General features: G+C 47.3%; 1 protein-coding gene across 6 annotated transcripts in view; it reads left to right on the top strand.

Moving 5' to 3' along the window:
• Positions 1–22613, top strand: part of sulf2b (sulfatase 2b) — a 172903-nt gene that overhangs the window by 103512 nt on the left and 46778 nt on the right. The window lies entirely within an intron of this gene.

The raw sequence follows: 22613 nt of genomic DNA, 5'->3' as shown, positions 1-22613 counted from the left end.
TCCTGTGTGTTCCTCAGCAATTTCACCTAAAGGGCACAGCCTGGCAACATGTCTCTGCTCAAGACTGCACATTAGAGGAGAGCCACATTCAGAACCGTTGTAACAGTAGACACAGACAGGCAAGTTATTGGTATGTCCTTGTCCTAGTGCCCTTGCCACAGAGACCAGCATGCAGGCATGCAGCCAGATTGTGGTCCAGATTCCACCCCGGTGTTAACTTCAGGACTCTGCCTCCCTACATGGACAGGCTACTGTAGCCAGAGCAGCAGTGGTGGTTTGTGGTTCTAACTCTGCCTGGAAACAGGGGCTTTCCAGACCGTATTATATCTACAGTCACAAACACATACATTGTTTTCTCTGTGTGACGCACATTCAATTCTTCTCCTCATAACTTGAACAAAGTCTATGAATAATTTCCTCTTTCTGTATCCTCACTCTGTCTTAAAATGAGTCAGTGGCGTTGCACCAGCATGCTGTTTTATTGCCGTTATTAGGCAATAGGGGGATTTTAGGGCTGCAATCAGATAACATTGTCATCCTATAGATAGACCAGCAGCTCCTCTCCTCCTCCCTCCTCCATGAAACAGGCCAGCTCTGGCCAAGCTCAGGCTCAGTTATGAGCCAGCAGTTGGGGGAGATGGAACAGAAATAGCCCCCAGGTCTCTGACAGCCATATTGCTGCTCCCAGGAGATGAGACAGAGATTTTAGTGTCTAACACGTCCTCCAGCTCAAACTCACTGTTCTCTCTCTCTCTCTCTCACTAAAGTACTGTGCCGATAGCCTTGACTCATGAATGGAGAGAGTTGCATCAATACTCTCTCTTTCTCTATCCCCCACTCTCTCAATCTCCCCTCCATCTCCTTTTCTTGTCCATCTGTTCCCTTTCGCCTCACTGTCTCGCCGTCTCCTATTCTCACCGTTTCTTTGTTCCTCTCCTACTCTCCTGCCTTCTCTACCCCATCTCTCTCTCTCTCTCTCTCTGTCTCTCGCTCTCTCATACTTTCTCTCGCTCTCTCTTTCCCCTGCTCTCGACGTTAAGTGCTGAACTCTACAGCAGAAAGTGCCAACTCATCATGTCCTCTAAGACATATTTATCTCATTTCCTGAGGCCCTGTAGATGGAGTTAATGTCGCTGGGGTGGAGGGAGACAGGGAGGTGTGGGGAAGGAGCTGACAGTACACTGGCAAGGCACATACACTTTTACAGCTCAGCCCACCACAAAGGGAAGCCAGCCCTGAGCTTCCAAAACAGATGGAGAGGAGGGAGAAACCACTCCAAAACCAGGATGTTAAATATGAGAGGCTTCTGTCGGCCTAAAGCAGAGGGGGAAATGTTTCAGAACATTTCATGAACTGAGACAAGGGTAGGATGCGACGCAGTAGAAGGAGAGGTGAGAGAAGAGCAGCAGAGGGAGGTCGTTTACCTCACTGTGTGTTCCAGTGTCTATTTTTGTAGAAATGCTGCCATCTGTTTTTGTATTCAAAACTGTATAACTGTGTAATTAGATATGCTGTGTAACAACATTGGCTGACATTAGGAGTCCTTCCTGACTTTAAGAAGCCATATGAACGAGAGAGCTCTAACTTTACATGCAGGTGTGTATTGTGTGGAGAGAGAGAGAGAGAGAGTGGAGTCTATAAGAGTGGAGAGTGGAGTCCACCTCTTGGACGGCTGTCTGTCTTCCACTCTGTCCCTGTCCTTAGTGGGCTGTCTATTGGCTCCCAACCAACCGCCACTCAGGGCCCTTCTGCAAAGCTGTCCTGTCCTGTCTGAACCCATGCCAGCCTAGGGACAGACGTGCTCACACTGACTCACTCCACCACCACCACCATCGGCAGCTAGATAAACGCTCGTCGATCTGTCTCCCACAGGTGTTCCTCACTCTGTCTACACCTGGGCTGCCTGGTGTGTAAGTGCCATTGTCATTACGTCTTAATATTCATGTAATATGGACCATTCCAGAGAGGGAGATCACCACATTCCTACATGGTAGTGCAACTCCAGTTTGTGTGGTGGCAGACTGGGCCTCCCGTCCCTGTGGTTCTCTGTTCTCCGTCCTAATGTGTGTGTTCCTCTATCTTCAATCCCGCTTTCGCCTGGCTCTGAATGAAGCGCTGGCCCACACAGTTCAGTAGGAGGCGAGAGAGCAGACGAAGTGGTTCCCTAAACTACCACATTACAATGTGAGAATTCCTCCCTGTGGGAAGCGGTCGGGAGACACAAACCAGAAAGCCCACACAGAGTCCAGAGCCAAGCCACCACTCTCACACTGCTGGATCTGTCCCAAAGCAAAGGAACAGGCTCCCACTGTGTAGAACTGTAGCGGCAGGGCCCTGGGAGTCAATGTTATACACACCCGTAATGTCAACTAGACATTTAAAAAGAACCCCATGATAATGTTATTCCATATCTCTTTACCATTATTGTTGTTGAACTGCGATGGAATCAGTCCCTCCGATCAGAACTCACTTATATTGTGACATGAACCTCTGATGTGAAAATGGGTCTGTAGTCAGAGTGAGCCTATCGCAGGTCCGTTTGGGGATGTCTCATACTGAGAGCATCTCCTCCGGGGTGGATAAGGGGAATGGATGAGTGTGTCTCCTCCGGGGTAGATAAGGGGAATGGATGAGTGTGTCTACTCCGGGATGGATAAGGGGAATGGATGAGTGTGTCTCCTCCAGGATGGATAGGGGGAATGGATGAGTGTGTCTCCTCCGGGATGGATAGGGGGAATGGATGAGTGTGTCTCCTCCGGGATGGATAGGGGGAATGGATGAGTGTGTCTCCTCCAGGATGGATATTGGGAATGGATGAGTGTGTTCCCGGATGGCCAGCCCTCACCCGTAAGCTCCCCAACGGGCTGTGAACCGGGTGATTTAGCATCTTTTACGTCGTCTTCCTCCAGAGCAGAGCCCAGAGACACACACCACACACCTATTCATCCTGGTGTCATAGCTCTGCCTCATCAGCAGTACTAGGAGTTAGCTGGAGGTGTGTGTGTGTGTGTGTGTGTGTGTGTGTGTGTGGTGTGTGTGTGTGTGTGTGTGTGTGTGTGTGTGTGTGTGTGTGTGTGTGTGTGTGTGTGTGTGTGTGTGTGTGTGTGTGTGTGTGTGTGTGTGTGTATATGTGTGCACGCGCACGCGCGAGACAGTGAATGGGAGAGGGAGAGAGTTTCTGTCTACATAAAGGCCACTGTTTGTGTTTCTATATTGTGTGTTTAAGGAATGAGAATACAATCCAGCTGGTAAACAACCACAGCACGGACTAACTAATGAGAACGGGGTGGATAACTGCTTCCCCTGCTGACCCCCATCTCTGCTGTGGTGTGGAGTGGAGCCATGACAGTGACTGTGGCTGTGGTGGTGGCTGGTGACACAGCTGTGCTCCTGAAGAAGCATAATGGCAGCAGCTGCTGGTTTAGAAAGACTTGGACAGGCCATCGTGTGTGTGTGTGTGTGTGTGTGTGTGTGTGTGTGTGTGTGTGTGTGTGTGTGTGTGTGTGTGTGTGTGTGTGTGTGTGTGTGTGTGTGTGTGTGTGTGTGTGTGTGCTGCCCAGTGGCAGGGTTAAGGGCAGCCCAGAAGGGAGCAGAACAGAGCCTGTCTCTCATTAGGGCTGTGATCCCGGAAGGAGGAAGACCCACTGCCAGGCAGGGCCTCACGTTACCTCAGAGGGGCCATTTTCATCACCACCTCCTCCAATACACTAGAGCTGCATTTCAAAGCGCTTCCTAGTAGTGCACTATATAGTCCGCTGGGCCCCCTGTCATGGCAGCCTCTACCTGTCTGTGTCTAATGAAAGTGATGAAGCTGTTGTTGCCCAAGGCTGGGAGCTGCAGGCAGGGCTTCACAGGCAGTAAACACATAATGTAGGCTCATAAAGTACTGTAATACCTGACTTTACTGTCCACAGGGAGTTGCACTAAGGGCCATGGCTTCCCTCTGTGTTGCGTCCCAAATGGCACCCTATACCTTATGTAATGCACTACTTTTGACCCGAACCATATGGGCCCTGGTCATAACTAGTGCACTATATAGGGTATAGAGTGCTATTTGGGACACAGCGTATAAATGTACAGAAGGATCCACCAGGGGCTAGGAAGAGAAACTGACTCATAGAACCCATGAAACACTGGAAAGAAACAGAGAGGATGAAATTAACATCACTCAGTTGGTTCCTCCTCACATAAACCATGGACATCACAGTTCTCTCTGTCTCTCTCTGTCTCTCTCTCGCACGCTCTCTCTGTCTCTCTCTGTCTCTCTCTCTCTGTCTCTGTCTCTGTCTCTGTCTCTGTCTCTGTCTCTGTCTCTCTCCCTCTCTCTGTCTCTGTCTCTCTCTTTCTTTCTTTCTTTCTTTCTTTCTTTCTTTCTTTCTTTCTTTCTTTCTTTCTTTCTTTCTTTCTTTCTTTCTCTCTCTCTCTCTCTCTCTCTCTCTCTCTCTCTCGCTCTCTCTCTCTCTCTTCCTCTTTCTTTCCTCACTCTCTTCCTCTTTCTTTCTCTCTCTCTCTCTTTCTCTCTCTCACTCTTTCTCTCTCTCCCTCTTTCTCTCTCGCTCTTTCTGTGGGAAGTGTATCCTGTTTCTGAGGTGCCTCTATGGCTCAGACCCACAGGGACTCTAGGCATCTTTCCCAGTCTCTCATTCCCCTGCTCCCTCAGCTCTCTTTAAGTCCCTGGCCTCTCTTCTCTCTCTCTCTCCTCTCCTCTTCTCTCGCCACACCTTTTCACTTCCATCACCACTATCTCTTCTAATCAGAGACTGGGCTGCTGCTATAGTAACTCATTATATTTCCACCATGGCATATATGCAATAATGTGCGCGTGCAGCAGGCTACTAGTTAACTGTCCTTACGTACATGCTAGCTTTCATGTGTGTGTGTGTTCAGTAAGAGTGTCTAATTGTGAGTCGCTGGTCCAGTATGGATTACACTTAAAGCCCTCTCTCTGCTGGGAGAAACAAATGATGGCAATTAGAGGGATCCAGAGGAGGTCTGTGTGGATGCATTATTAATGAGCCAGTCATTAGGAGGCTGAAGGCTGCTGGTAGGATGCTCACTAAAGGACCTGTTATCAGCAGGACCAGGCAGTCCTGAGCCACACCAGGAGAGGCCAGGAGCAGCCAGGAGATCCTCCACGCTGCATGAGGTGGCATTTACAACCTGCTGCTCGTTAGGATGGAGCGGCCAATTAGCCAGTGGTCGCACTGGGAAGCACCGTCTTAACTGGGCGGGGTGATATCCTCATAAAAGCGTGGGAGGACTCAATGATTGGTCATGTAGAATGTGTGAGTTGGTTGGTACTGGGTTTCTGTTGTGTTCTTTGAGCCTAGTTGTGGTACTCCCAGCAAGATGACAACATTTCAAGGTCATGGGTACATTATGTGATGTCATACAGAGGTCAACTCTGGCAAACCATTTACTACAGTATATCTTCCTCTTGGTACCTGATGAGAGCAGTGGAGTTCAGTTGATCCAACTCCAGCTATGAGACAGTTGGAGCTCCTATGGACAGCTACATGTTATCAGCTGTTCTAGGTTCAGAGGTTGGGGTGACTTTGCCCACCCTCCAGGTCACTGAGTGCTCTGACTGGCTGGCTAGCCTGGTGGTCAGTGTCTTGCCTATCAGATCACCCCAGCAGCAGCAGTATAGTAGTGGTCCCAGGGAGGCTCAAAGCAGCCCAGGGCCTGAGATAAAGCTGCCTGCCTGAGGGCCTCCACTCATCCCGAGGGACGTTCACATGTACATAACACTACGGTCTCAGACCAACCACTGCCACATTATTCTGAATGTGCAGCCTGCCCTCTCAGAAGGGGTTGCGGGTAAATTGGCTTGAGATTACGTCAAATGGTGAAATGGCTGTAATGACATCTTTTCAGCTATCTTAGCCTGCTGAGGTAGGACTGGGGTTCTGGGGAGTGACTGAAGGACGAGGGGAATCGCTTTGTAATGGTTTAGGGTGGTGGTGGATGGGGATTGTGCTGTGCTGTGTTGTAGTCATACCTGGGGGTGGTGAGGAAGGGATGAGGAGGAGGGGTACAGTAGGGAGAGAAAGAGAAGTGGCTGTGTTATGTTACAGAGTTAACGGAGGCAGACGGAGAGAGGGGGGGGGGCGCTGTTTTTGCTGAGCTGAGTGTGTAACACAGCCTATGTAAAGCAGTGTTTTTGCTGAGCCGAGTGTGTAACACAGCCTATGTAAAGCAGTGTTTTTGCTGAGCCGAGTGTGTAACACAGCCTATGTAAAGCAGTGTAAGAGGATGGAAGTGGGTAATTAAGAGGATGATTAATATGCGCGGCAGCAGCAGTGGCAGAGGTGTCCGTGTCATCACTATTGTGGCACCTCGGAGCAATTTAATATTACCACATGTACTCCCAGCCTGCCCCTCAGCCCCCAGGGAAAGGCAGCGTAAGGAAAAAATGTCACTTAACACAAGCTAATGCGTAGAGAATGTTTGTGTGGGAAGGAAGGGGAGTTTGTGTGTTTCTGGTTGTGAGTGTGTGTGTCTCTTAGCCAATGCAGGGGGGAAAAGAGTGTGATGTTTGTTTGTTTGCCTGTGAGGATATGTCACCTCTCCAAGTCTCTAGCAGGTCACGGTGTAGACCATCTCTCCCCATTCTAGGAAAAGCAGGTGTGTCTGGTAGTGGCTCCAGGTTAATGTTAGTTATACTCTCCATGTGACCGGTAGGTGATTTAGACAGAGTTGGATCAGGCCCTGCAGGACATGAGGAGAACTGGATGAACACAAACAGAGGCGTGTTCCCCCAGCCCATTCCTCTCTCTCTCTCTCTCTCTCTCTCTCTCTCTCTCTCTCTCTCTCTCTCTACCCCTTCAGACAGTGTCACCAGAACAGCAGTTGCTTTGTGTCCTCTGGGGTCCTTGGGGATCTCCACAATCCCCCTGGTCCCCTACCTCCATCCACACACATCCAGACATTTATACTCACTGTGCCTGCTGACATTTCTTCTCCATATGTCATCAAACCCTTCTATCAATGTGCTGACATTTACCAAAGGACCGACAGACGGCCAATCTCTTCCTGTCTCCTGGGGTTAACCAACTGAGAGCCCATTGGCTAGAACACACGCATGCACAGACACCGGCGCTCACACCCGCACACACGTGTCACAGGAGAGAGTAACCCACAGGCGTGTCCCTCCCCCTGCGGCAGGCAGTGCGGCCTAAATGAATGATTAAACATGATGAATAAGGGGGGTAATGTGAGAAGCCACGTGGCGCGAGGTGCTCACTTTAGGGCTCGACTCTGAGATTTATGGGCCGGTAGCATAAATAATGGATTCATCAATCTCTCAAGGACTAAAGAAAGGCAGTGCCGTCACAGGGGCTAACCAAGGGCCCACAGCAGAGAGCCACTGGAAAACACTTGCACGGCGCTGCACAACACAGCAAGGCACCCAGATAGAACCAGATTGGACCCAACCCAAATAGAACCAACGCCAGCACTAGAATCAACTGTCTGGGCCGTCATCGCAGGTAGGCCAGAGAACAGAGAACACTGGCCCTAATATCCCCACCACGTTATAACACGGTGGAGGAGAGGGACCAGAGAGGGACATACATGGATCTGGAATACATACAGAAAGTGAGAAAGATTCATAGGAACGTTTGACGAGACCATTTGTATCTTGCTTTTCTATGAAGAAAAGGTAACGTCACAGCAGCCAGGGAGGGTATCCTCCGAGCCTCCACCGAGCCAGAATCACAGTCCACTTCTTTTATCAATTCATCTTTTATTTCATCAACTAAATCCTATTGGTGGAAGCCTTATCTAATTATCAAATGAGATCTGGGCTTCTAGATGACGTCATCACAGAGGAGTCTGGTCTTTAAAGGGCATTGTTTGAGTCCCTAATGGCATCCTGTCGGTGTGTTATTAAGGGAACACAGTGCCATCGGGGAAGGACATAATGTGGCCACTTCTATTCTGTCTCTGAACTCCACTGTGATTATTTGAATACACCGGCAGGCTGGAGCGCTGACTGAAAACCCACAGTAATAACGCTGTGTTCTAATCGTCTGGCTGCTCAAACCTATGTGAAAAACACATAGTTACAAGGAAATAAGTCAAATAACGAATTATGGAAATACAGGGGCCAGCTGAGTCACTGTGGGGTGAGTCAGAAATGACTGACTGGGAAGTATTCCTAACATAGATTACTGACTCACTCTGCCATAAATAGTGATGTTCTCATGGCCACGGGGATGATAATGCCATGGAAACAAGAGACCTGAGGATGACCTTGTAGGTGTGTCTTATGTACACCCGAAATCAGTAAAGTGACTTGGGTTCTACATTCAAGCCTCATTGAAAGACGCTTTAGAGTAACTGGGGGGCACGCAGTGTGTAGTTTTGTCGGGACTGTTCCTATCAGTATTTAGTCTGTCTTCTTGGTGCTCTATAATAGTCTTCCTCAAAGTGCAACGCTTGTTTTAGAAAGGAGTACCGCTGAAAGAAGACTTGAGGGAAATAGAATCCTGAGCGAGAGTGTCTTTCTACCCTAGTTGTATTCATATTTTACACATTTGGGATTGAAGTGAACAGAGGGGATGTCATAATTAGTTTAGTTCACAGCTTCCAGCGGCAAGACATATTTGCTTTTAGCAGATCATTAAAACACACACGCGGGCACACACACACACACACACACACAAAGTGTTATTGAGGGTTCTCTGTCAGTGTGTATGGTGAGGGGAACATGATTGTGTTTGACAGCTTAGGGAGGGGAGAAATGCAGCTCAAGCTGACTACACTGTAATGAAATATAAGTACAGAGGTAGAGAAAGTACTGTGAGGGCAGTATCTGTATCTCCCCTTCAGAGAGAGAGAGAGAGAGAGAGAGACGTAGAGAACAAGAGATGGGGTGATTGTATGTTGGCACAGTGATATGTCATCGAACCTGCCTTCTTGTTGAAGATGGCAGAAGTAAAGTATCCTCTTTTCCTCCTACTCTTAGACCCTTTCTGTTGCCTGGTTGGACGTGGTTTGCGTGGTAATTACACTCTCAACCCCCTAAACCGCTGTGCTAAGCGTCCACTTAACCTGCTGAGTGGGAGACAGACTGGCCCTTCCTTCCTTCCTGCCTTCCACCCTAGTGTGGTTTACTCTTCCCTGCCTTAATCCAGGGCCACTGGAGCCATTTTGTGACCTGGTGGGGGTTCTTGTAGCTGTGTGCCCCTCTCTCTCTCTCTCGGCGGGCAGGGGGCGGAGGGCGGTCACCGTGCTGTGACCCAGGCAGCGGGAGCCAAAGTGCCCTGACCTCCGGGTCACTCCGCCTTTTCACTTCCCAGAATGCCCCAGTAGCCGCCCCATGGCCCCCACACCGCCCACCATTCCATTTGGTTGCCTGTGGATACGGGTGTGGAGAGGGAAGGGGAGCGAGAGGGACCCGTTTCCCTGCCAGCAGGACCAGAGAGGGGAGAAATGCCAGACTCCAGGGGAGCAGTAGCCTGTAAATAACCATGCTCACACTCACACAGTCCATGTTAATGTATTAACAAACACACATACACATACAAATATGTTCTCACAGTTGTTCCACTGAATAGGTTGTTGAGTGTTTGCGCTTTTAGAATAAAGAATTTCCAGATAGGGAGAGCAAGGAAGAGTCATAGCTAAACAAAAGAGCGCATCAAAGTTGTATTTTGACCGTAGTGGCTTCTCACTCCCTGTGGAGATGTAGCTATCTGTTTATTTACTATTTCACATAACATGCTCACTTCCTGCTTTCCTACCCCGTGGTTCTTCAACCCCACCGTCCCAAACACACATAGAGCCCTACATGCCTTGAGTGTGTTTATTCACAGTCCCCAGTCCCTTCCCTGAGTGTGTTTATTTACAGTCCCCAGTCCCTTCCCTGAGTGTGTTTATTTACAGTCCCCTGTCCCTTCCCTGAGTGTGTTTATTTACAGTCCCCAGTCCCTTCCCTGAGTGTGTTTATTTACAGTCCCCTGTCCCTTCCCTGAGTGTGTTTATTTACAGTCCCCTGTCCCTTCCCTGAGTGTGTTTATTTACAGTCCCCAGTCCCTTTCCTGAGTGTGTTTATTTACAGTCCCCTGTCCCTTCCCTGAGTGTGTTTATTTACAGTCCCCAGTCCCTTCCCTGAGTGTGTTTATTTACAGTCCCCAGTCCCTTACCTGAGTGTGTTTATTTACAGTCCCCAGTCCCTTCCCTGTGTGTGTTTATTTACAGTCCCCAGTCCCTTCCCTGTGTTTATTTACAGTCCCCAGTCCCTTCCCTGTGTGTGTTCATTTACAGTCCCCAGTCCCTTCCCTGTGTTTATTCACAGTCCCCAGTCCCTTACCTGAGTGTGTTTATTCACAGTCCCCAGTCCCTTCCTTGTGTTTATCGTCTCGTCGTCTCATCACCCCCTCCATGACCTCCAGCTCTATGTCAGCCTTCCTTACAGGATGGGACGTCCCGTCAGTTACTACTGAACACCAAACAGAACAGGGCTGCTGCTGGGGGGACATGCAGGAGGGTGACATGATGGTGGTGATGTTGTGGGGCAGGATGTTATGTTACATCATGCCGCCTGGAGATTCACTCAGAAACAAGTTCAGATTGAGCCAGTCAGGTTGTTCAGGTGTCATCAGAGCCCAGAGGTAACACGGTTTGAAAAGCAGGACGGAGTCAAACAGAGAGATGCTGTTAAAGTGACTGTTTTTCTTATGTTTTAGAGATGCGTTGTGAAGCTGACTGAGTGGAAGTCTCTCAGTGACTCCAGGCACAGAGAATCTGTCACATATTGTGGCTCAAAGTCATTTATTTAGAAACTGTCAAATGTGTCACAGCTGTTTCTATTTGCGAAACACTTCTTTTCAAACTGCCAGGGACAAACACATAAGAACAAGCCCCGACTCATAGTCTGCACTGTTTATGAAACACCAGGCTTAGAAAGAACTCAAAACACTGTAGTCTGCTGTGTCAGCAGAGAGAGAGAGAGAGGGACAGTACAAAACACAGTGGGGGGTAGTGAGACACTGTGCAGCTGGCCCAGGCTTGGCACAGTCTTGGCACAGGCTTGGCACAGGCTTGGCACAGGCTTGGCACAGGGGGCAGCATTGTATGAGGAGAAGTGGATTAGTGTAACACCTGTTGCCATAGAGAGAATAAGGTAGTGACAGGCCAGAATAATGTAGGTTCACTGAGAAGAGAGCAGAGCTATATGAGCTCTGTCAGACGAGAAGCACAGACACACACACACACACACACACACACACACACACACACACACAGACACACACACGCACACACACAAACACACACAAACACACACACAAACACACAAACACGAACACACACACACACAAACACGAACACACACACACACACACACACAAACACGAACACACACAAGCACGAACACACACATATTTTCACGCATGCTCCACGTGTGTGTGGGAACCAGCTGTGCAGCCCCCCCCCCCCCCCCAGTAACCACTCTCAGCGGGACAAATGGCCCATCAACCAGCCCCTCAACCTTCACATCTCACTACAGAAACCTAACCAGGCAGGAGGAAGAGGAGGGAGACAGATATTGGTATATTCAAGCCATACTGACAGAGAAACAGACAGTAGCCTAGTTGTGTTCTAAAGCACTAACCCATATGAGATTCCCACAGAGGCAAGTTCTCTTACATAAGTTTGTGCTGAAGAAAGTAACAGCTGTTTTCAAGCCCAGCCAACAGATGTGGCAGTAGCTTTAGCCTATGGGAAATCCAGTAAGGCTGTCTACTCTGTGCCAAACACTGAGATTCAGCTAGTCGTGTTTAACACGAGCTGACAGGCTTCTCCCTTCTCATCTCTTGACCGTGTGGGAACAGGAAATGCAATCTGTCTGATCCATTTGTATTCCTTGATTGTTACTGCAGCAGTCCTGTGTGTGTGTGTGTGTGTGTGTGTGTGTGTGTGTGTGTGTGTGTGTGTGTGTGTGTGTGTGTGTGTGTGTGTGTGTGTGTGTGTGTGTGTGTGTGTGTGTGTGTGTGTGTGCGTGCGTTTGGGTGTGTGTCAATTCCTTGCCTGGTGATTGCACGATGTGAATTGGAGTTTCCATTTCATTTCGGGATTAGCTGCTGAGTGGGAGAATTGAGTTTGGAGTACTCAAACAGACAGACAGAAAGAGAGAGCTCCTGGTTGTAGCCCCCAGAGATCCTGGTTGTAGCCCCCAGAGATCCTGGTTGTAACCCCCAGAGATCCTGGTTGTAGCCCCCAGAGATCCTGGTTGTAACCCCCAGAGATCCTGGTTGTAACCCCCAGAGATCCTGGTTGTAGCCCCAGAGATCCTGGTTGTAGCCCCCAGAGATCTTGGTTGTAGCCCCCAGAGATCCTGGTTGTAACCCCCAGAGATCCTGGTTGTAGCCCCCAGAGATCCTGGTTGTAGCCCCCAGAGATCCTGGTTGTAACCCCCAGAGATCCTGGTTGTAGCCCCCAGAGATCCTGGTTGTAACCCCCAGAGATCTTGGTTGTAGCCCCCAGAGATCCTGGTTGTAGCCCCCAGAGATCCTGGTTGTAGCCCCCAGAGATCCTGGTTGTAACCCCCAGAGATCCTGGTTGTAGCCCCCAGAGATCCTGGTTGTAACCCCCAGAGATCCTGGTTGTAGCTCCCAGGGCACCTGGTTGTAACCCCCAGAGATCCTGGTTATAGCTCCCAGAGCACCTGGTTGTAACCCCCACATTAGCCTATGTCATGACATCTCCTGTACAGAAGTAGCATGAGGCTGTCCTATCCTATCAAGTGGCTCTTCAGAGAGAAAGAGATGGATTGGGTGTGATCAAGCAGAGATAAGTGAGTACAGACAGTAACTCTCATTCTTTAGTCCTTTTACGCCACGTAACCATAGGGATGTGGTGTTGCTATGAGTGATACTCATCTGGGATGACTGGTCCATCTCTGGAAGCAGGAAACTGACTCACCACATGATCAGAGAGCCATGCCTGGAACCAGTGGTGGAGAAACACAGTGAGGGGTAGACAGCTAGAAAGAGGCAATGAATCATTTCCTTCCAAGTGTAGTAAGAGCTCAATCAGTGCCCAGGTTATATCTGCCTGTTTGAGGCTTTGACCATAGCCTATGACATTGTTCTGGCTTGCACTGAGGTGTGTGTGTGCGCGTGCCTCCCTGGTGAGTCTCTTGGTCCAACTTTTAGCACTAATGGGATCTGTTTGAGAGGTCCAGTGTTCCATAGTGAGAGAACGGGACTGAGAAACAGAGATGTAGAGACAGCCAGGGACTTGATGAGCTGGTGGACAGTGTCAGTGGAGGGTGTCTCCCACTGGGAATGGCTCTCTTTCCAACTGTTTCTCACTGAGCACAGCCAGCTGGGTGAAAGATCTAGAGACCTGGGTATAGGACATAGGATATGGATTGGATCGGACCGCAGAAAATAACGGCAGACGTTGGCAAAGCTTGACCTCCGACTATCCATCCTCCATCCCTCTACTGCACCGTGTTTCTAACCACTCAGGAATGATGCTATTCTGTACATGGATAGAATGGGAACACATCAACTCACAGTTGATTTCATTGGAAATAATGTGGATGGACAGCATACATATCTTACGTTGGTAACACATCACACACACATGCATGGTATACACACACACACACATATACACACACCACAGTACAGTAGGTCCCCTGATGTGCTGGTTATGAACGACTGTATCTGACTCAATTTGTGCTGTATCCATCCTAGAGAAGGAGCATCTATCCCATAACGAACATAATAATAGTTGCCATGACAAAGTCAGTCTTTCAATAACAAGGGTTGATAGATCTGAGCACCGTTTGAATAGATATGTTAATCACCAGAACTGTTTTCCCTCGGGGCACTGAGATGATCTACCTCTGACATGTCTGTTAACAGGATGTAGATGATTTGATGTATGTTTACATGAGCACAAACTGCATGGTCGTAGAGGGGGGTTGAGGCCATGCTGCAAGAGGGAAGCTGAATGGATGACCCGGCACACTGCACACTAGCAGGTGGCACGTCCAGCCCTCACTCTCACCCTCACTATTTTTTCCTTATTTATCCCCCAGACCCCTTCCTCTCCTACCAGCAACCCAAAAAAACAGAATTGTTAAGCAAAGCGGCTTGTCATGACTCGATTTGAATTTGAATGCCTTTTTTTGTTGGTAATTTGAAAGGAGCCCAAGCGAGTTTACATATTCCCACTGGAACTGTATGCAGAAAGCCAAAGTGGAAGCAACGTCTACCCAGAAGAACCCCAGGCACAGCTAATGGTTTCAGACATTTGGAAAATATATAAATAATAAAAGTATATTGCTGCAAGAAATCAGCGGTGGCAGGGAAACAGATGAATGGCCAGGCATGTTCGCGCCAGTCACATTAGCTTGGTGTCCATCGCCTGATTACATTTGCGTCTCGTCTATTCACACACTTCACACACCACTCCCCCAAGGAATCTGGACAGCCCTTAGATCTACTGGAGGTTTGTCAGAAAGGCAGCAGCCCCCCCCCCCCCCTCCCTTTCTCTCCATCCCAATCTCTTTCTCTTGCATAATGGGCATTTTTTAAATGCTAAACGCAGTGAGTACATTCAACTCCCTAGTACACGAGAACCTGTATTCTCCCTTTGCTGTCTCTCTCTCCCTTTCTCTCTCCATCCCTTTCTCTCTCTCTATCTCGCGCTTTCTCTCTTCCTCCTCTGTAGTCCATCCCATTAATATTCTCTATGTTGAGATGAGACTGTACTGCTGACGGTTGGAGAGAGGCAGAAAAGTAATATGAAAGCAAAGTGGCCTCCCATCGGGCCCAAATACAAATATTAGCACATGAATGTCTGGCTGGCTGGGTGGGTGTGCGTTTCTGAATCCTCCTGCTCGCCAGAGATTACTTTTATTTTAATATTCTTACATGCGATGAGCTTCAACTTCAGAAACATTTACCTCTAGAGTAAAGAGACTTAATATGCAGTACCAGTCAAAAGTTTGGACACACCTACTCATTCCAGGGTTTTTCTTTATTTGTACTATTTTCTACATTGCAGAATAATAGTGAAGACATCAAAACTATGCAATAACACATATGGAATCATGTGGTAACCAAAAAAGTGTTAAACAAATCAAAATATATTTGATATTTGATATTCTTCAAAGTGATCACCATTTGCCTTGATGACAGCTTTGCACACCCTTGACATTCTCTAAACCAGCTTCATGAGGTAGTCACCTGGTGTGCATTGTGGAATTTATTTCGTTCTTAATACGCTTGAGCTAATCAGTTGTGTTGTGACAAGGTAGGGGTGGTATACAGAAGATAGCCCTATCTGGTAAAAGACTGAGTCCATATTATGGCAAGAACAGCTCAAATAAGCAAAGAGTAATGCCAGTCTATCATTACTTTAAGACATGAAGGTCAGTCAATCCGGAAAATGTGAAAAACTTTGAAAGTTTCTTCAGATGCAGTCGCAAAAAACATCAAATGCTATGACAAAACTGGCTCTCATAAGGACCGCCACAGGAAAGGAAGACCCAGAGTTACCTCTGCTGCAGAGGATAAGTTTATTAGAGTTACCAGCCTCAGAAATTGCAGCCCAAATAAATGCTTCACAGAGTTCAAGTAACAGACACATCTCAACATCAACTGTTAAGAGGAGACTGGATGAATCAGGCCTTCATGGTTGAATTGCTGCAAAGAAACCACTACTAAAGGACACCAATAAGAAGAGGAGACTTGATTGGGCCAAGAGACATGAGCAATGGACATTAGACTGGTGGAACTCTGTCCTTTGGTCTGATGAGTCCAAATTTGAGATTTTTGGTTCCAACCGCCGTGTCTTTGTGCGATGCAGAATAGGTAAACGGATGATCTCCGCATGTCTGGTTCCCACAGTGAAGCATAGAGGAGGAGGTGTGATGGTGTGGGGTTTTTTTGCTGGTGAAACAATCAGTGATTTATTTAGAATTCAAGGCACACTTAACCAGCATGGCTACCACAGTATTCTGCAGCGATACGCCATACCATCTGGTTTGCACTCAGTGGGACTATAATTTGTTTTTCAACAGGACAATGACCCAGAGCACACCTCCAGGCTGTGTAAGGGCTATTTGACCAATAAGGAGAATGATGGAGGGCTGCATCAGATGACCTGGCCACCACAATCACCCGACCCCAATTGAGATGGTTTGGAATGACCGCAGAGTGAAGGAGAAAAAAAGTACTCAGCATACATAGGAACTTCTTTAAGACTGTTGGAAAAGCATTCCAGGTGAAGGTGGTTGAGAGAATGCCAAGAGTGTGCAAACCTGTCATCAAGGCAAAGGGTGGCTATTTTGAAGAATCTAAAATCAAAAATATATTTAGATTTGTTTAACACTTTTTCTGGTTAGTACATGATTCCATATGTGTTGTTTAATAGTGTTGATGTCTTCACTAATATTCTACAATGTAGAAAATAGTACAAATAAAGAAAAACCTAGGAATGAGTAGGTGTGTCCACTGTTGACTGGTACTGTATCTATCGACGGGTTGATGTAAGAGTGCTCTCCTCTGCTCTCTTTTGTGTGTTTGAGACTCTATTTACCTAATTATCAAAAACTCTCTCGGCGAAAGTTTTTCAATTCAGTTTGTGAAGCATCTGCTGATGATCACGCAGTGTTGAGGCTGGGACAGCAGACAGGTGTAGAGGCTCTGAGCCAGAGATGGCGTCGCGCTCTCTTTACACTGGAATGGCAGGAGGAGGATTGAGGAGGACGAGGTTCAGTAAAACTGTACACATGCTATATATCACCATATCAAAGGAACATAGCTGCTGCCTACTGTCCTTGAAGTTACCTACTGCAGTTGATGGTTGATGCTATTTCCAGGAATCTGCTCAGATTCACAAGCAAAAAAGAAGAATTACTCATCCACCCACTGCCTTTCTCAGAACTGCGAGGGGCACGGAAGGCCAAGCAGTGGTATTTGGCAACTGCTGCTACAGAACTATGCCTTAGAACGAAGAGCAGCAAGGCCTCTTTTTTTATTTATACATATATATATATATATACACTGCTCAAAAAAATAAAGGGAACACTTAAACAACACATCCTAGATCTGAATCTTTACATAGTTGAATGTGCTGACAACAAAATCACACAAAAATAATCAATGGAAATCCAATTTATCAACCCATGGAGGTGTGGATTTGGAGTCACACTCAAAATTAAAGTGGAAAACCACACAACAGGCTGATCCAACTTTGATGTAATGTCCTTAAAACAAGTCAAAATGAGGCTCAGTAGTGTGTGTGGCCTCCACGTGCCTGTATGACCTCCCTACAACGCCTGGGCATGCTCCTGATGAGGTGGCGGATGGTCTCCTGAGGGATCTCCTCCCAACTCCTGGACAGTCTGTGGTGCAACGTGGCGTTGGTGGATGGAGCGAGACATGATGTCCCAGATGTGCTCAATTGGATTCAGGTCTGGGGAACGGGCGGGCCAGTCCATAGCATCAATGCCTTCCTCTTGCAGGAACTGCTGACACACTCCAGCCACATGAGGTCTAGCATTGTCTTGCATTATGAGGAACCCAGGGCCAACCACACCAGCATATGGTCTCACAAGGGGTCTGAGGATCTCATCTCGGTACCTAATGGCAGTCAGGCTACCTCTGGCGAGCACATGGAGGGCTGTGCGGCCCCCCAAAGAAATGCCACCCCACACCATGACTGACCCACCGCCAAACCGGTCATGCTGGAGGATGTTGCAGGCAGCAGAACGTTCTCCACGGCGTCTCCAGACTCTGTCACCTCTGTCGCATGCTCAGTGTGAACCTGCTTTCATCTGTGAAGAGCACAGGGCGCCAGTGGCGAATTTGCCAATCTTGGTGTTCTCTGGCAAATGCCAAACGTCCTGCACGGTGTTGGGCTGTAAGCACAACCCCCACCTGTGGACGTTGGGCCCTCATACCACCCTCATGGAGTCTGTTTCTGACCGTTTGAGCAGACACATGCACATTTGTGGCCTGCTGGAGGTCCTTTTGCAGGGCTCTGGCAGTGCTCCTCCTGCTCCTCCTTGCACAAAGGCGGAGGTAGCGGTCCTGCTGCTGGGTTGTTGCCCTCCTACGGCCTCCTCCATGTCTCCTGATGTACTGGCCTGTCTCCTGGTAGCGCCTCCATGCTCTGGACACTACGCTGACAGACACAGCAAACCTTCTTGTCACAGCTCGCATTGATGTGCCATCCTGGATGAGCTGCACTACCTGAGCCACTTGTGTGGATTGTAGACTCCGTCTCATGCTACCACTAGAGTGGAAGCACCGCCAGCATTCAAAAGTGACCAAAACATCAGCCAGGAAGCATAGGAACTGAGAAGTGGTCTGTGGTCTCCACCTGCAGAACCACTCCTTTATTGGGGGTGTCTTGCTTATTGCCTATAATTTCCACCTGTTGTCTATTCCATTTGCACAACAGCATGTGAAATTTATTGTCAAACAGTGTTGCTTCCTAAGTGGACAGTTTGATTTCACAGAAGTGTGATTGACTTGGAGTTACATTGTGTTGTTTAAGTGTTCCCTTTATTTTTTGGAGCAGTATATATATTCCTGCTCCAAATAAAAGAGGGAAATAACCATTTCTCCTGGATGAAAAGACTCATTAAGTTGAGAAACAGTTTTAGTTATGTTTGTTTGTTATGTTTGTTTCTCAGGAATGACGTGGCGAAAGACTGCCAGAATAATATATCTTTCTCACCACTTTGATTGAACCTCGTGTGCCAAAGGTGATGTTGTTCAAGCAATCATTCTCACAATTACACACTTTTCATTAATGAGCAAATTAATTGTGTGCGCTGGCAGGTGGCCAGCAATTCAAGATCCAGGCATGGGTCACCTATTCACTCCCCCAGAAGAAGTGTTTTATCTATTGCTGAAAGGATCAGTGAGGGAGGAGGAGGGGATAGTACAAAATGTGAGAAATCTCAGACAAAACGTTGATGAGCTATTAAGATAAGATATTATGGCAGTGCTATGCACATTTGCAGACTTGTTATTAGAGAGCTGACTTGTGTTTTTCTTTCTTGTGGATAAATAATTTTGTGGTATTCAGAGATTTCCTGAATCCATAATAAGGGTGACATTGTGGCCTTTGTAAGCTGATTTGGCGCAGAGCGATAGCTACAGACACATTTTTCAGCTAGCAGAGACGACATGGTGGAGTAATGCTGCCTGTCTGTAACTGCTGTAGCTGTGCAGGCTTATTGCTCAATATCTGCCATTACAAATCATTACCACAGGGATCAAGCTTAGTGCTTAATCCTTGACAGGCCCTCGCGCTATATCCTCGCTTGTGTGTTCACACTGAGGCAAGGCAAGGAGCCCTGGGCGATGCAAACTAGCTCCCACACATTATAGAGGGCACCTCGAAAACGCCCAAAGATGCAGATGAACTGGTAATGAATTCTTTAGAGTTAAATATGCAGTGTTGGACAGGGGTCAGAGAGACTTTGACCTATGAGCTCAAGCAACTCTGCTTAAGTTGTTTTTATTTGCATTCTGGGTCTGAAAACTGCCTTATCTCTTGTCCAGAAACACAATGGAGGGATTGAAACCGAACAATTAGCTAACAAAGAAACATTAACACAGCGGAAAGATGTTTATCGCTGACAAACTAGTCCCCATTGACAATAGAAATGCCTTATCTTCTCTTCTAATTAGATGCTAATATATACTGATGGATAATACTGTTCAGAGGTTGTTAAAGGACAATTAGTTAGAGTTTGGCTTTACCGCCCTTCACTACACCATCAATTACGTCAACACAACCCAGGACCGGACAGCTCATCAACTGATAAAGATGCCATGCAGAGATTTATACACTATGACCAAGGAGCATGTAATCTCGCTACACGAGATGTAATTACCAGCCATGCAATTACACTGTGACAGACACACTGACACTAATGAAGGAGATTAACTGTCATTACTATCGCCTGTCTATCTGGATTCAGCATGCCTGTCACACTCAGGGGCCAAGAGAACAACTCATACCCTTTTATATACCCTTCTTGCTATCTTTCTGCTATTCACCAACCTAGTTTATGCTTTCCTAGTTTCCTCCTCCTCTTCCTCCTCCTCCTCCTCCTAGGCTCTAAGGCACTGCATCTCAGTACTAGAAACGTCACTATAGACCCTGGTTCGATCCCGGGCTGTATCACAACCGGCTGTGATCGGGAGTCCCATAGGGTGGCGCACAATTGGCATAGGTTTGTCCGGGTTAGGGGAGGGTTTGGCCGGGGTAGGCCGTCATTGTAAAATAAGAATTTGTTCTTAACTGACTTTCCTAGTTAACTAAAGGGTCAATAAAAATTAAATATGAAACCTCTTCAAATGCTCTGCCCACTTTACTCCTCCTCTTCCTGCTCCTGCTCCTGCTCCTGCTCCTGCTCCTGCTCCTGCTCCTCCTCCTCCTCCTCCTCCTCCTCCTCCTCCTCCACGGCGACCAATAAAACCAGAAGCAATGATAGAAAAGAGAAAATGTGCTGAGCTATCCAACCAGGACCAAGACTACTACTAGTCCACAGTCATACCAGGCTAACAGTGTATCAAACCCTGTAATACACTATATTCCTCAGGAGGTTGCCTTATTCTGTGCTCATTAGCATGAGTGATAGTGCTTTGCTGGTGTGAGCATGTTTTGGCAGGATCTGCACCACAGTGGTGTTGTATACTGCGTAAGCAGTGTGGTAAGAGGATGGGTGAGGGGCAGAGAGAAGGAATAATAGAAAATCCTGGTGATATAGGGTCAGAAATACACACTGGATGACTAGGTAGTCCTATCTATGTCCTCTGTCATGGGATTTAATACACACCGTGGTGAAGTCCATTAGACTAGTGTGATAAAGCATCAATATCCTGTTCAAGATTAGGGCTCTCCTATGTCTTTATCAGCACGTCTCTGACATGCGTATGTTAGTAGTCATCTCTAGCATGTTGAAATACACAGGAGTGAGACATCGCCGCAGGACCGGTGTCTCTGTCCCATCCGTAGCAGTAACACATAACCACCTCAGGGGGGAGAGAAACTCCATGCCTGGGAAATGACTTGTGCCATTCCAGGGAAGAATCTTTTTGGAAAGAAGAAATGCCACTTTATCAATCAAACAAATGGGCTCCAGAGCTCGGGCTGCCCATTGGCCCACCATGGGTTCATTAAATCCCCACTCGTCAGCGAGGGGCCCCAGAGCCTGAGTCACACCGGAGCCCCCATCCATCATTTAAACACTCAATTACCCCTGCATTAATCACAGCCACAGCCCAGCCTCAGCTACACAATCACAATAATTTGTAATTTACATGTTAATCTGTTGGCATGGACGTCCAGACCCATTGTCTTCCTATTGACTGGACCAGCCAGGACTCCTGGAATCTGCAGACTCGCCCCATCGCCCTCTCTCTTGTTCTCCCTCTCTCTCTCTCGTTCTCTCTCTGTCTCTCTCTCTCTCTCCTTCTCGCCAACTCTCTCTCTCACCACTCCCCTTATCATTGTGTGAGTTTTCTGAGTACTCGAGGGGACCTCTCTCTCTCTCTCACACACACTCATAAACACGCACACACTCACTTTACTTACTGCTACACTTTCTGGGTGGCAGTTGTTAATGTACTGCGATAAGGAGAGCAAATGGACAAAGTTAATTAAAAAGATAGGGCAGTCAATTTGACACATTTCCTTTTGTTTTCTCTCCCTTTGGATCGTTGTGACAAAAACAAGGACAGGCTCTTTTTTAAACTGTCTCAGATGGGAATTTGCCAGCTCAGTGATTCCATCCCTCGTGTTGTGATAGATTGTACTGTTGCTTGTAGAAGTTTGCTTCTTCGCCTCCTGTTTTTGTATTGGATGCCTTTTCGCTGGCCTTGTTAATTGCCTGTTTTGTCTTTATCTGTACGTGTGATTGGTGTTAAATGACTTGTTATTGGATCGCTCTGTCACTACCTGTCCCAGAGGAACTGATTTTCACTGTTCATTTAGTTACAGTAGACACTGTCCTCTCTTCCTCAACCTACCAAACGGCCCCTTCTTCAGTGCATCATAGTATTCCCATCTATACTATATATATATATAAAATGTATTATTATTATTATTATTATTATGGGGCTGAAACTTTTACAATGAGAATGAAGAGAGATAGACAAGAAAAGTAGCCCCACTATTAAATACTTTCTTTAAATGGTGAATACTTATGTTTGATTACTCTAGATATCCTGTTCATCCCTGTAATGTCAGTGAATCCATCAAAGTGAATTAAATGATTACATTTTCAATTCAATTAAATAAATAAAAATGAATTATGACCTATCTAACGGAATCCTTTGTAATGTCAGCCGCAACACAAAAGCACAAAGAATGATGGCTATAAAGTTGTAGTGGTGTTCGATCCCATCGGAGAATTAAATAAATGTTTGATTTGATCTCAAACCCATACATCGTACATGCCCTGCGTGCTCAGTAATAACACACAATACCCGTCGAAAACGTGGCTTCTTAGAAAGAAAGAGAGGGAGAGAAAAGACGGCTAGAGAGAGAGAGGGTGAAATGTAAACGAAGAGATCCTTGTATGAGTCCATGGTTCTGAATTCATGCTGTAGCCCGTCGTC

Source organism: Salmo trutta, chromosome 28 (assembly GCF_901001165.1).
Source record: "Salmo trutta chromosome 28, fSalTru1.1, whole genome shotgun sequence".
NCBI lineage: Eukaryota > Metazoa > Chordata > Actinopteri > Salmoniformes > Salmonidae > Salmo > Salmo trutta.
This window is presented reverse-complemented; position numbering and strand designations above follow the sequence as displayed.